A 13,908-nucleotide genomic window follows, 5' to 3' on the forward strand; every position below is an offset into this window, starting at 1 on the left:
ATAATGTTGGTATTTCATAAGCAAGTGTTGGCCTAGACAGGAGACTAGTCCTGTATTATTATAATCTGATATAAAAGTGGTGTGTGTACATACGTTTAAAATAAGTACATGGTATGACTGAATGCATATTGTAGGCTTGGCAAAAATATTTTTCATAAAATCATGCTAACCCATCAGCAGATCTTTGTACCATAGTGTTATCTAAATATATGAACATGCTACTGCTGTACAGAATCAGCGAAAATAAAGTGGCGTCCTTAATAACAAATTTACAAATCAAGAAAAGTTGTTTGTCAGGTATTCTAGAAGAATTCGAAAATAAACAATAAACTCTATAAAATAAATAATTCATTCAAAAATATTACTAACTTGTAAAGTCGGGAAAGATATTTGGAATTTTATTACAAAATACATTATCTTTGAAGCAATACGATCATTTCAAAGAAAGCTAGGTATCCCTGACAGTTAAACCCAGAATTTATAGATTCCTATAAAATCCAAAAACAATTTGCTTTTGGAATATTCTAACAAATTTTAAAATAAGGGCTTTCGAGTGCGGTAGGGTAAGGAAGCTTTAAGTTGTAAAATTGAATTGAAAAAAAATTGTAACGCAAAAATAAATTTGTGGTTTAAATGAGTTCAAATTGAGAAATATTTTTAAGTTTAAATTAAATTTGAATACCTCTAATTTGATTGTCTGAAGCTATCTATAAAAGTTTTTATCGAAATTAGAGAGAATACAAGTTGAGAAGGCCATCGTTTTTTGCTTAAAAAAATTGAAAAAAAATAAATAATGGAAGGAGTGAAGCTTGGATTAGAAAAATTTAATGTGTGTGCATGAATATGAGTACCACATGTATTTCTATGTTTTATTTTGCAAAATATTTTCTATAGAAAATCCTGTATATGTAAGACCTTTATGTATATGCACACCCTCTTCTCACAGACCCGGGAGGATCTTTTAAGCCAGTGGGGTAAAGATAAGGGAGAGAAACTCAATGGGGATTGATATGTCCATGATTTCTGTGGCTAGGGATTTCAATTCTTTTGTCAGAAAATTCAGTGGGGATAGGAAAAATAGCATAATACTTTGCAGTAAAGATTGGTTTATTTGATTATTTTCAGTGGGGACAAAAATTGGAGTATAATTTTCCACCGGTGACGATATATTGGCCAATTTTTCCAGTGGGAAGGAGTTACAGTGGGTCTGTGAGAAGGGGGTGTCTTTGTAACTTTATACCTAGACGTTGCTATCTACAATAATGTACATGTTAAAGATTAACCACCAAATATGGCGTTAAAAATTTAGTACTAAAACCTATTTGGAGGTTTATCAAAAATCTACGTTTTTACAGAATCGATGAATAAACAAACTTTTGAACAGAATGGAATGGCCTTAAAGTTTTGAAATATTAGTTTAGTTTTTGAGGAGAGCGGTGCTTGTTTAGGGTTATTTGTTCGTGTCAAAATTATTTATTGGAATTTAAAAACGAGAGAAATGGCAACCTTGGATAAATTACAGGAAAAACTCTTATCTTCTTGACCCCCATAAAACGTTGCTTCAATGAAATTTCAGCCTAAAATTTAAAGCAATACCTAAAAAATAAAAATTTCTCAAAAATAATTTACTTACAAATTTTGAAAGAAGGGTTGTTGAACAACAGGAGAACAAACTTGTTGGTTCATCTGTAACAAATTCTGATTCTCATTGTTCATTTTATTTCCAAAATACCACACGGTCAGTGAGTATAAAGGATTACTATAACTTCCCAAAGTCTCCAAATATACATCAGACCAATACAACACCAAACGATTAAATTTGGGCTCAATATCCACAAAATTGTTGTTAATATAAAATCTGGTACAACCATTATGGGTAGGTTTCTCATACCCAACATTACAGTGGTAAACTAAAGTCAGTAGTCTGCCATTATGGTTTGGGTTATCCGAGTGCAATTTATAACCCATACTTTGAGCTGGAAAGCAAGAAACTTGAACTAACGATTTATTTACAACATGGAATCTGTGGTTTTGCGTTAAAGAATATCTATACAACAACTTAACAATTTTATGCATACAATTTGTAAGAATTTCAATACACTCATGACCATTCTCTTTACCAGACAACCATTCTTTATTCACCAGACAACCATATAATCAATCCCTCATCCCTGTCGCTCTTAAAATTTGGATTATTTGATAAACGAGTCATCGGGTCATGTAACACCCATGCGAAGAACTTAAACTCTCCACTAACTCATATAACTGCTTTGCTATGTCCATTTTCAAAAAATTATCTATAACACATACGCCATTTTTCTCTAAGGAACGATACGTCGAAAAACCCAAAAATTCACGTTGGAAAGGTTTTATGTTAATATGTTCGTCTTCTTCTTGTCTTTCGTTAGATGCGGTGGAGGGCGTGGTGCAAGCACTGGCTGTCTCCACACTACCCCGGCCTATACTACCATAAGCCCCCTGTGGAGCCGTTGGTCTTGGATAGCCACAATATTCGCCGCCATTTTCATTTTTAATTCTTGATAACCCTTGATAAAAATTCATAATCTTGCCTCGTCAGCTCTTTGCATTAGACTGACTATTTCTACTGTGCCACTTTCGTTTTCTCTCAAAATTGAATATTGTGAGCCTTTCTTACGTAATCAAGAATTCTTTTTATTGGCACGCGCTGCCGTAACGTAAATGAATGTCTTCTTAATTACGAGCTTTTCCAACGACGTGCCGTAAAACATGTCCGTTTTGTAAGAAAGTGATTGGTTGTTTTCTTAATTATGCAGATATTTTGTTTGACGTCACGAACGAATTCTAGAAAGTTTGTTTTGAAAATGTGCATAATTTATTTTGAGAGTGTTTATTGATTGGTTGTTTATGATTTAATTATTATGAAATAATATGTAGATTATGAATATTAAAAATAATTTTTGAATAATTTAATAGCTTTCGACGTCCGGAAATAGTATGAAATGATGGAATGTGTCTTTAAGTGCATTGCGTCTATGTTTGAAGTCTTTGGATCCTTTTAGAAAATATAAGATTTGAAGTTTCTAGATTAGAGGTTTAAAAAAATTTCTATTCAAACTTTAAAAAGTTTGAATTTTTTCTTGGTAACCCTTTTAAGCTTGGTACTCATTGTGCAAAAAATCGCGTTTAAAAGTGCGTCTAAGTGCGTTTATCAGTTAGCGCACTTTGAGGTGAAAAAAAAAACCCGCTCTTCAAATTTCAAAAGAACTGAATAGTGTTTACACGCGGTGTCCAGGGTCGGATACATGAGGTAGGCTATCTTATTCATGGGGAGTAATTAGTTTCCATATAAGGTAATACGATAATAAAGTGCACTCTCCTCCATTGGTTATAGCCTCCCTCTGTATCCGAACCTGGTGTCTTTGATGATCGCGTCGAAATATCAACACTTTTTTATATTCGCGTTTAAGTGCGCCTAGCAAAATCAAGGCGTTTATGTGCGTATATGTGCGTCTTAAGTGCGCTTAAGTGCGTTTAGTGAACGTACTCACTAGAAAGCAAAAATGTGTTCGACGCACTTAAACGCGATTTTTTTTCACAAGTGAGTACCAAGCTTTACTTTCAGAGTCAATTATTTCATTTTCCACTAATTAAAAACAACTGGCTACTGACTATTAATCTTAATGCATTATCTTAATTTTTAATCACCCCCCTTTATAAAGGTATCAATTAAAAGAAGGCTAGTGTTAATATTTGATGACGTCATGAAACTTTATGATGACGTATATGTATTCGTCCTAGCAGTCTTAAAATACTCTTGTTTAATGGCTCTCAATCTTAAAGACAACAAAATTGTAATTTGAGAATCCTCTTCTTACATCTTACATAAATATTGCATGGCAATGAGCTTGATTGAACTTTTAACTTCTTTTGTCCTTTCTAGAAAGATTTAAAGCAAGGGTTCTCAACTTTTTTCATAAATACCCCTGTTCAGTGACCCGGTGAGATCCGCTGGCCTAATTCAAGCCCCGGTGGGATAATGAGTGGTAACCCAGTCAAAATTTATTGAGATTTTCTACCTCTCTGGTCAAAACTTAAGGAAATTTATTATCTTATTGTCTTTATTGTCAAAAACTGCATTAAATAGGGCAAACCAAAAAAAGAAATTATATAAGTAAGAAAAATCTAGGAAACCTAGACTCACAAAAGCTTTAAAATGTAAATTTTTCCCTACCCCGGATAACATAGAGTTTACATCACAGTGAGATTTGAAGATATCAAATTCAAACCCCAGCCATAAACAATACATTGGCATATTAATCCCAATCGATTTTTTTCAGTTCGTTATTTTTACCCCAACTGGCTGAAAAGTCTGTGAGAATGGGGTGTGATAAGATATTGCGAGTAGAATTGAGTTTGATATACATTCAGCGATTTTGCATTAATTACATGCATGACTATGATCAAAATCTTCTTAGAAATTTGGTAATGACGTCATAGATGAATCAAATATAATATCTAACCATAATGAGGTATTTATTGGTGTCACTTTCACTTTCGTTTTCAATAATTTCCTGTTTCTTTAAAAAACTAATAAATTTACAAATAAGTAAATTGGACAGGACACAAAAGACAATCCAGCTGGAAATGGCGAGGCAGGAATTACTTTTGGCGTATTGGCGTAAGGAGTGGATATAAAGTAAGATATTGGCGTCAAAGCTTTTCAAGACGCGAGGAGCACCACCATTCTAACGCTCGATTTCATTACGCCAGGTTTATGAGCAATGCCGGCAATACAAACTATTTTTCTAGCCTTTTTTATCATAGAACTAGAAAATATAACAAATTTTTAGGCGTGAGAAGATCAATTATCCCAGGGCTCAGCCCTTGACCCATTTGAGGCGCTTACAGCGCCCCAAAACCCCCTTGCAATTTCGTCTACCTTTTGGCAGCCGCTGCGGAACTTTTTTTAGCGTAGACCTCAGTTTAAACAAATAACAATTCGGCGTGGACTTTGCATAGTTTCCACATTGTTGTTTAACAATACATAGAGGTGTATGAAACAGGCCTTTTCATAAATTATTTTGAATGCAACGCGCCTCTCCCTTTTCAAACATTTCCCTTTTTCAAACATTAGCCTAGGTGATTAGATACCTTGAGTCTTCAAGTGTTACTTTTGTAAATAGAGTTAACTCCAAAGATCTGGGAACCAATTATCATATTTTTTAATTTCATTTTCCAATTTATTTAACGTTGGTCTGACTAGCAATAGGTTTACCCTCAAGACCCTAATAAAAATCAATATATGCCAATAGGCCTTTTCATAAATTACGTCACGAACATCGCTTGCCTTGTATTCAAAAAATTACCATGGTTATTATGTCCCTTAAAAAATGATTTTTTTATGAATAGAAAGTCGTTTTAATAAAATCTGCTGGGAGTTTATCACCATTGCAATAATTTCAAAACGAGGTAAGTGATGTTCGTGACGTGATTTATGAAAAGGCCAATCATAATGGGAATGGATTTCCTTGGAATAAATATCAATCAACATAACTTGGGAAAAAGCCAAAGTCCGAGATATTTCGAGGAAAACAAAACAAAAGGCCGCATTCTTTTATTATTGATGGACAATCGATCAATAAATGAGTGCATAGTCATTCATTAAAAGAAATTAACAAAAATTCGAAGATAATTAAACCATAATTCGAAGATTATGTCATAATGTGACCCTTTTCTTCAAATGAATGAAAAAGAGTTCATGGTCATTGCTATTTAGATTTATATTGACAACCCTGTCTCAGTGACCCGGTGGATCCCCACCCACTGGAAAATTTCGCCTAGATTTCTTCTCCGGTTGGAATAAAACTTCAATTTCAGCCCCACTGGCAAATAGACTTTGACTTTATCACTATTCCAAATTCAATGGAAACAATTGCACTCCATCCCACTGAATTATTTTCCCATTGGGATTTCAATAGAAACTTTTATCCCTACTGTGGGAGAAATTTCCACCAGGGTAGTGAGACAATCCCCATTCACCGAAGTTTCAATCTTCTTTGTTACTTTAAGACTCGAAAATGAATCAAACTTCTAAATTTCTTTAAAGAAAATGAATGCATGGCTTGTGTTTACTCCATATTCAATTAATCAAAATGTTATAACATTTTTCAACTTTGACAATATACAAGCATTTCCAATTCTATTCAAAACACATTTTTTCCACAAGCCTCAAGGCTAACAAACTGAAGATAAGTTTCCCCGAAATAAAATCATTCTGCTATAGTCAAGAATACTGTGCTCCACAGTACAGTACACAAAATAAAATAAAATGAAATCAGAAATTGTTGCATCCTTTCTTCCACACTATATGTCAGTGTTAGAAACGTGCAATGGTCCATATCTTTCGAAAAATATCTCTTAAAACTCACGTTACTATGAAGCGATAAGAATATTCTTAGCTTCATGACCTACGATCGTGATTTTGAACATGTCAGTAGCACTGTTTATGATATTTATTCTTTCTATTTCTTCAATTTTTTATAAGAACGATTTCAAAAAGTTTTCATAAGAACAATTTTAAAAAGTTTTATAAGAACAATTTTAAAAGTTGTTATAAGAACACAAGGCCAAGGCTTAATTTTGATCAAAACCAAATAGAATGACAGTTTCAGTTTTCAGGTTAGAATAAGGAAAATGATGATTTTTAAGATTCATGGTTTTTCAATATCTCTTCTATATTTATCTTTAATAATAATTTTGATTATAAGAATATAATGAAGAATAAAAATGAGAAATCACGAATTGAAAGAAATGAAAACAGCCAGAATTCTATGAAAAAGTAGAATCTCCAAAAAGCCGAAGTAAGTGCAAATCTAGTCTACTCCAAAAAATTTGACCAAATATACTCAAAAAAAATGTTTGAAGGATTCTAATTTCACCTATTTTTGAAGTTGAGAGTGGCATTAAAAAATTTATCTCTGCCAAAAATCAAAAAATAATAATAATAATAATAATAATAATGATATATTTCTGGCATTTCCAAAATTTACATTTGGCTCTTCACCTGAAAATTCTGTATATAATATATGTGCAATGTCTAGAAAAAAATTGTAAAAATATATTGAAACGATTTTGTGTTTGGCTGCAAATTTCTGTGGAAATAGCTTTTTAGTGATCCTTACTGGGGGCCCTTACTACTACCTTTGAAAATCTACCCTTCCCTCCCTCCTAACCATTAAATCTCCTTAGCCTATGATAGGGAAGAGGGGATTTACGATGCATCATCATCATAATAAAATCTAATCTAATCTAATCTAATCTGTGGTGATGGTTTGTAGCCTGTAGACTGAATGGCTGAGACTTATTACATTCTTTGAGGCTTATTTTAAAAATTGGTTAAATTCAACTTTCCATTTGCCTATGACCTAGATTAGGGGTAGAAACCAATCAAGTAGTCAGACGGCTGAGAAGTAAGTGTGAGTCGGTAGATATAAGTTTGGCATGAAATTATGGCTAATCTTCGAATAATAAGTTTTGGGGAAAATTTGTCCCGATAAATACAATATTAGTATAAATAATTGAGGATCGCCTACAACCATAACTGCAGGGAGGGAGCGAGGTAAAAAATATTTCATCCTGTCAGCTTTCAGTTAGAGCGTCGACTTGAACAGGGAGTTGCCATTATGAACATGACGTCACGTGGTTATCAGCAAAGTAGACTCAGTTGGCAGAGGGCGGCCACCCAGCCATTCCATTACTGTGGCGCTTATCAAATAAAAGTTAAACCACGATTTAACCCGTGTTAAATCCAAAATTTTATTTTTCATTTTTACAGTACTAATTGTTAAATAGCATACTTTTTTTGTTCTTTTTGTTCTATCTCTACTTTTATGTTGTTGTGTAATAATCCCTCCCCTATTATTAAAATCTCAAACATATACTTGCAACCAGATTGTCATCTCATTGATTAGTCGGGTAACCTCTATATGGATGGCCAGAGCCTGGCCTGCTCCCCAACCTAATTATATTGTAATTTTAACATATTGTAAATTTTAGTTTAAATTATGCAGGCCAATAAATCATTTTTTAATAGACGATATCGGCTTAACGTGAAAACTCAGATTTATCCCCGAATATTGCCCACAATGCTTTGCGCGGAAAAAAGTTCACGGTGAAATTTTTTTCCACACAAAGCATTGTGGGCAATATTCGGGGATCAAATCTGAGTTTTCACGTTAAGCCGATATCGTCTATTTAATTTTGAATTGAATTGAATTGAATGGCGCGGTCAAGAATAGTTCACAGTACTCAGCGTCATCAAAAATGATCAAAAAACAAATTCCAGCCAGAACTAGACTCTAGTCTAAAAAGTTTGTAAACTCTCTCTTAAAAGTATGTTGATAATAATAATAATACTATGCTCTATTAAAAAGCTATACACCGTTGGAAAGATATTTCCAGGGCGATGAGGATAATCCAATAGATTTAAGATTTTTGAAAACTTGAAAAATGAAAAAGTAAAGTGAAGATAAAACAAGCTACATGCTGGATGGACTTGAAGGCTAATGTAATAAGAAAATAGAAAAAACCCAATTTTTAGGCAGTTTTTGGCCAAAGTGCCCAAATAATTATTTTCTCGAAAATCAGGCTCCATCAGATTTTATCATTGTGCAAAAAATCTGAAAAAAAATGCCAAGCTTGAAACTAATATCTATTGCTAGATTTAAAAAAATGTAGTCCTCAAAAACAAAAAAACCGCTAGATACAATCCGTCGTCATAATTACGGCGCGTTCTATGCGCGTTTTAGATGGGAAATAAGTAGCTTCAATTTCTCTTGCCTGAGAAAGGTTAAAATTTCGCCTCTAGCCCTTCAGGTTTGAAACTCAATGAAAAATACAAACCTTTTTGAGACAGACTTTCGTATAGAAGATAAGGAGGTTTGGTTTATGACTTTTATCACGTCTCGAGAAAGCCATAAATTGACGGCTTCTAAGAATGTGGCTAAATCCAGGAAGGATTTAAATGACAAGCTTCTTCAGGATTTGGCATCAGATCAAATCTCTTAATTATCAAAACCCAAAGTATAAGATAACGAGTTACAGTTTATTAAGTGTGATGACGTCATTAGACTTGATTGATGCTTTGAAATGACAGTAAGAATAATATTACGCCATTATTACATAATTTTTATTTTGAAATACACGTGAGCAAATAAAGAGGACGCAAGAACATGCAAGGAATATTTGATTCCTGAAGTACACTCCTGTCTTGCGGCCCCGGTGGAAAGTTTCCCCATCAAAATTGATATCAAAATCCTAACAGGGATAAGAATTTTATTGTACCCAGAGCTAAAACTGAAGCGGCAATTTTCCATTGAATTTTAAGTGGGGATGAAATTAAAGTAAAATTGTAAGTGGAGCTGAAAAAGTAGGGTATCATGCCGATGGGTATTTTTTCCTAGGGGCACGAAATTTCCTAGTGAAACGGAGGTCCCAGAGGGAAAATACTAAGGAAATACTAAGCTAAGAAAGATGAATAGGTTTCATGGTTTCTTTAAAAAGAAGGAACAGTTTTTAAATTTAAATCTGTAAAAAATAAGTACGTCTGAAGGTTCAAAAATGTGGATAATCGTACGAAAGAACAGTATAAGGAATTGCACTCTACACTGCATACTCCTGCGAATTTGCGAAAGTGATCGTTGAAAAGTAAAAACGAAATGGCATATGAAATTACAAATTGTTATATCGATCAAAATCAACAAAGTAAGCTCGTCAATTGTCTGGCACCCAGATGGTGAAATTTTCATCAGACACACTAAAGCTCTGAAGGTCGGGAAAATTTTCAACATCTGGAAGGTTTTAGATTGCGGAATTTTGCAAGACCCCGTATATTTTTAGCTTCACTTACGCGCTTACGCGCAAGGGTAACTGAACCCGACTGGGGACAGCACATCAAAGGCCGACACTATCGTTCCTCTCCGATGGGAAATTGGCCTGCTCCTTTAAAGTTTTAGCCATTGAAATATCAGATAAGCTCGTCAAGAACGTGGGTCATGTCACGGGTCCTCTCTCTCTCTCTCTAATTAACAAAATTGAGCATGGTTGAAATTAAGCGTCAGGAAATCTGACAATTTGTAGATCTTGGAAGGTTCCTAATTAAGAATTATTTGACAAAAAATTACGTAGTCGTGCAGTAAATCAGGACATTAATAGAAATGGAAACATCATTTTTTAATTGATGAAAAAAATGGCACTACTTTGATACACTAAGGTTTATAATTTTGCCATAGAAGTGCTCTTGCAGTGCTAAATCTTTTATCCGATAAAAATTATTACTTAAGATCTTTTTTAATTAAAAGCAACCAGAATGTTTTAGGTTAGTTAGTATTTTTGTAATTAGATGATTTAAAATCGTATTATTGATAAATTCGAGATTATCGAAATAGTTGGAACTGCTTGAAATTACCCTTCCAACGGGGTATGATACATAAATGTTAATAAATAGTAATGTACAAGGCGGAAGTAAAAGGGTGCTTAATTGATTAACAACAAAGATGGCGGACGTCAAACCGTCATAAAAAAACCTAATTTAAGCGGAAAACGAAAGAAGTGATGCGGAAAGCTGTCAATCACACATAAAATTATAAAGAAGTGTTGACCGAACCGATTGTTCACTTTGGAAGAAGAAAGTTTTGTGCTCAAATTGTTCCATCAGTCTAGTAAAGGGGTAGGAGAAATTAGGCTCTGGAGCTAGTATTGAAAAGGAATGATGGAAAGTCTAAACTCCGCGACACCTTCCACATGCCAAAGATGTGGACAAGTATGCAAAACTACCGGGGGACTGAAGAGACACATGCAATCAAAGAACTGTAGAAACAGGACCCTGTCAGAAGACACTGTCCCCGATATCCATTCACTTGTCGATTTGACTCTACCATGACCTAACCAGAACAACCGGACCCCCAAAGCCTCCTGATCCACCATACAAACAAGACGAACAACAACCACTCCATCGGCCGGCATACACCCTCCAATGCTTGAACGATAAAATTCCCAATAGAGAAAGTGGCACCAACATCCCAGTGTTCAACCCACCCGTCAAAACCACCAAAACCCTAAAAAAATCGAAAAACTTCTATTGGGGCGACGTCAAAGGATCGGAGTACTCTCAAACGTTGAACACCATCTACGAAAAGATAGTTTTCTGGCGCCAAAACCTATTTCGTCTACCATCCGGAAACAGTGGTAAGAAATTCATCCGAGAGCTTAATCGACTTGTCAACAGCTGGATAGAAGACTCGTCCATCAAAACAATCTCCCTTAAAGCAATGATGGTCATGCCAGCCCTTCTGTTACAAAAACCTTCCCAAAAATCGAAATCTAAAGATCATGCTGATGCATTAAAGAGACGTTTCGACTTATGGGAGAAAGGTGATCTATTCGGACTGCTCCACGAAGGCGAAACAATACAAAGGCACCTTCAATCGTCAAAAGTCAAACGTGTGTCGATCAAAAAGATACCTTAAGGGAAGAAATTTTCGCGAGAAGAAATTTTCGCGGAATTTAATTTCGCGAATCAGAGTTTCAAAATGGCAAATTTCGCGAAATTAAATTTCGCGAATGAGCCGATTTCAAAAGTTTCACGGAGTTTAATTTCGCGGTTGAGGGAATTATTTGTCTACAAAAAAGCCCTATTTTGCCCTAAAAAGACCAATTTTAGGGGTGATTTTTTTAATTGTGAGAATATTCGTGTTTCGCGGAATTTTATTTCGCGGTTTAGCCATTTTGGTGTGTTTCGCGGAATTTAATTTCGCGAATTACACCCAAATTCGCGAAATTAAATTCCGCGAAAATTTCTTCCGCGAAAATTTCTTCTCGCGAAAATTTCTTCCCTTAAGGTATCGAAAGAGTTCGTGAAGAAGATGTCAAAAGGTAACGTCAACGGTGCAATAAAGCTGTTAAGCAAGAACATGAGCAATGGAGTCCTCGATTCTGATACGCTAAACGTACTAAAGCAAAAGCATCCATTATCCCAGCCAGCCGACCAAGAAATTCTCCTCAATGACTCACCAATCAAACTTCACCCGGTCAGATTTGACGATATTGACGGCGAAATGATCCGACAGTCAGCATTGAGGACGAAAGGAGGAGCCGGCCCCTCGGGACTTGATGGTTATAGTTGGAGGCGTATCCTTTGCTCGGACAATTTCAAAACTGAATCAAAACGACCTATGTGCATCACTCGCAAAAATGACAAAACACCTGTGTACCAACATCGAAAATAACATGCAAGGAAGCTTATCACGACACATTTTGCAGATGACAGAAGTACAAAATTATACGTATATTTCTTTGGGAATAAGCCTTCCAAAAGATTAAATGCTCTTTCCCAACCGTTAGAGGAACGAACTGTTAAAAAAGCTGATATTTGGGCACTAACTTGGAAACAATTTGGGGAAATTTACACTATCATCACTATCATCTTGTGCCATTGTTGGTTCATTAGAATTCCCTTTAAGGAGAACACGTTTTTTATAAGAATGAACTATATGAGAAAATGAGCCTTTGATGACCAAAATATTAAGAAAAAGTTAAGAACATTTTAAGGCTTTGGGGACTCTAAAACACCCGATATCTTGGAAAAGGGCAAAAATACTCACAAAATGGTGAAACAAGGCATTTGAAGGACATAGGCGTAAAACTAAAAATATTAAGAGTATATCCGAGGGCTTTTAGTAGAATTTCTTACAAAAAAACCTTGTTGTTTGTAAGATTAGCGAATTTCCCATTCTCTAAGGCTTTACGTAAAACTTTGCGTGCATGTGAAAAAAGCTTTAAGGTGTACTATTCCGTAATGGATCAACTAAAAATTACAGAAGAAATTGGGTAGCGTTTGAAAGATATAATAACTCTTTGTTTTCTGTTCAAATATTTCATAATATTTTCTTTTCAAATAAAAATATCATTTTCGATTTTACCGTATAAATATTCTGTGGAAAGCCTCATGGTTAAAAATACGAAAAATAATAAATAAAAACACGAAATAAAAAAAACATCCCGTACATATAATATACTGATAGACAAACACCCTGAGTAACATATATGTTCCAAAAGAAATGGCAGTTCGCTCTTTTGTTATCGAGAAAAAAAAGATATAAAGAAAATTGATGCCTCGTTGTAAAGATAATTTTGAAAGGCTTAGTATAAGATTTTTAAAATTTTCTTAAAAGTTTCAAAATTAATATGGAAAATGAATAAGAAAATTTTTTTAGCTATATTTTTTCACTCCTAAAGCGGAAGGATTGAAAAACACGAAATGTCAATTTTTTTGTAACAGACTTTGAAAACTATATAACCAAACAAGTCACTCTTAAGGACAAGAGAATGATCTTTACGAAAAATATCTCACTTACTCACCGTTTCAATTATTTTGGTATCAACGGCTATATTTACAAAATGGAATATTTACAATATTTAAAATATCTCACTTCTAAGAACAAAAATTATTGCTTGTTAGTTTGTCAACAATTGAAACCTTTTGGTTTTGGCTATCGTAAATTTTTGCCTTTCAGATCTTGCTGCTGTTTAAACTATATCGTCGCTTCAAGAATAGATAAATACGGTCAGTAGATTTGCAAGTATCTGCAAGGAATGAACAAATCACTTTTGGAATGTATGATAACAGTCAAAGAACACATCAGTGAGAAGTTTGTTTTTTTCCTCCAGTTTCTGGCACAACGGAGTCATAAACATCCCCCACGTGATCAAAGAGAGGGTCTTTTTACTACTCAGTACTGAGGTTAAGCATACAAGGATAATCACGACGACGGACGAAAAATGTATAAGGCTAGTGAAAATACGAAATTTGATTGGTTGAAATCAGTAGCCGGTTAAATTTTCGTTCGTCGTCGTGATTTTACCGATTTA

The sequence above is a fragment of the Clytia hemisphaerica genome, unplaced genomic scaffold, assembly GCF_902728285.1.
Source record: "Clytia hemisphaerica strain Z4C2 unplaced genomic scaffold, Clytia hemisphaerica genome assembly, whole genome shotgun sequence".
Taxonomy (NCBI): Eukaryota; Metazoa; Cnidaria; class Hydrozoa; order Leptothecata; family Clytiidae; genus Clytia; species Clytia hemisphaerica.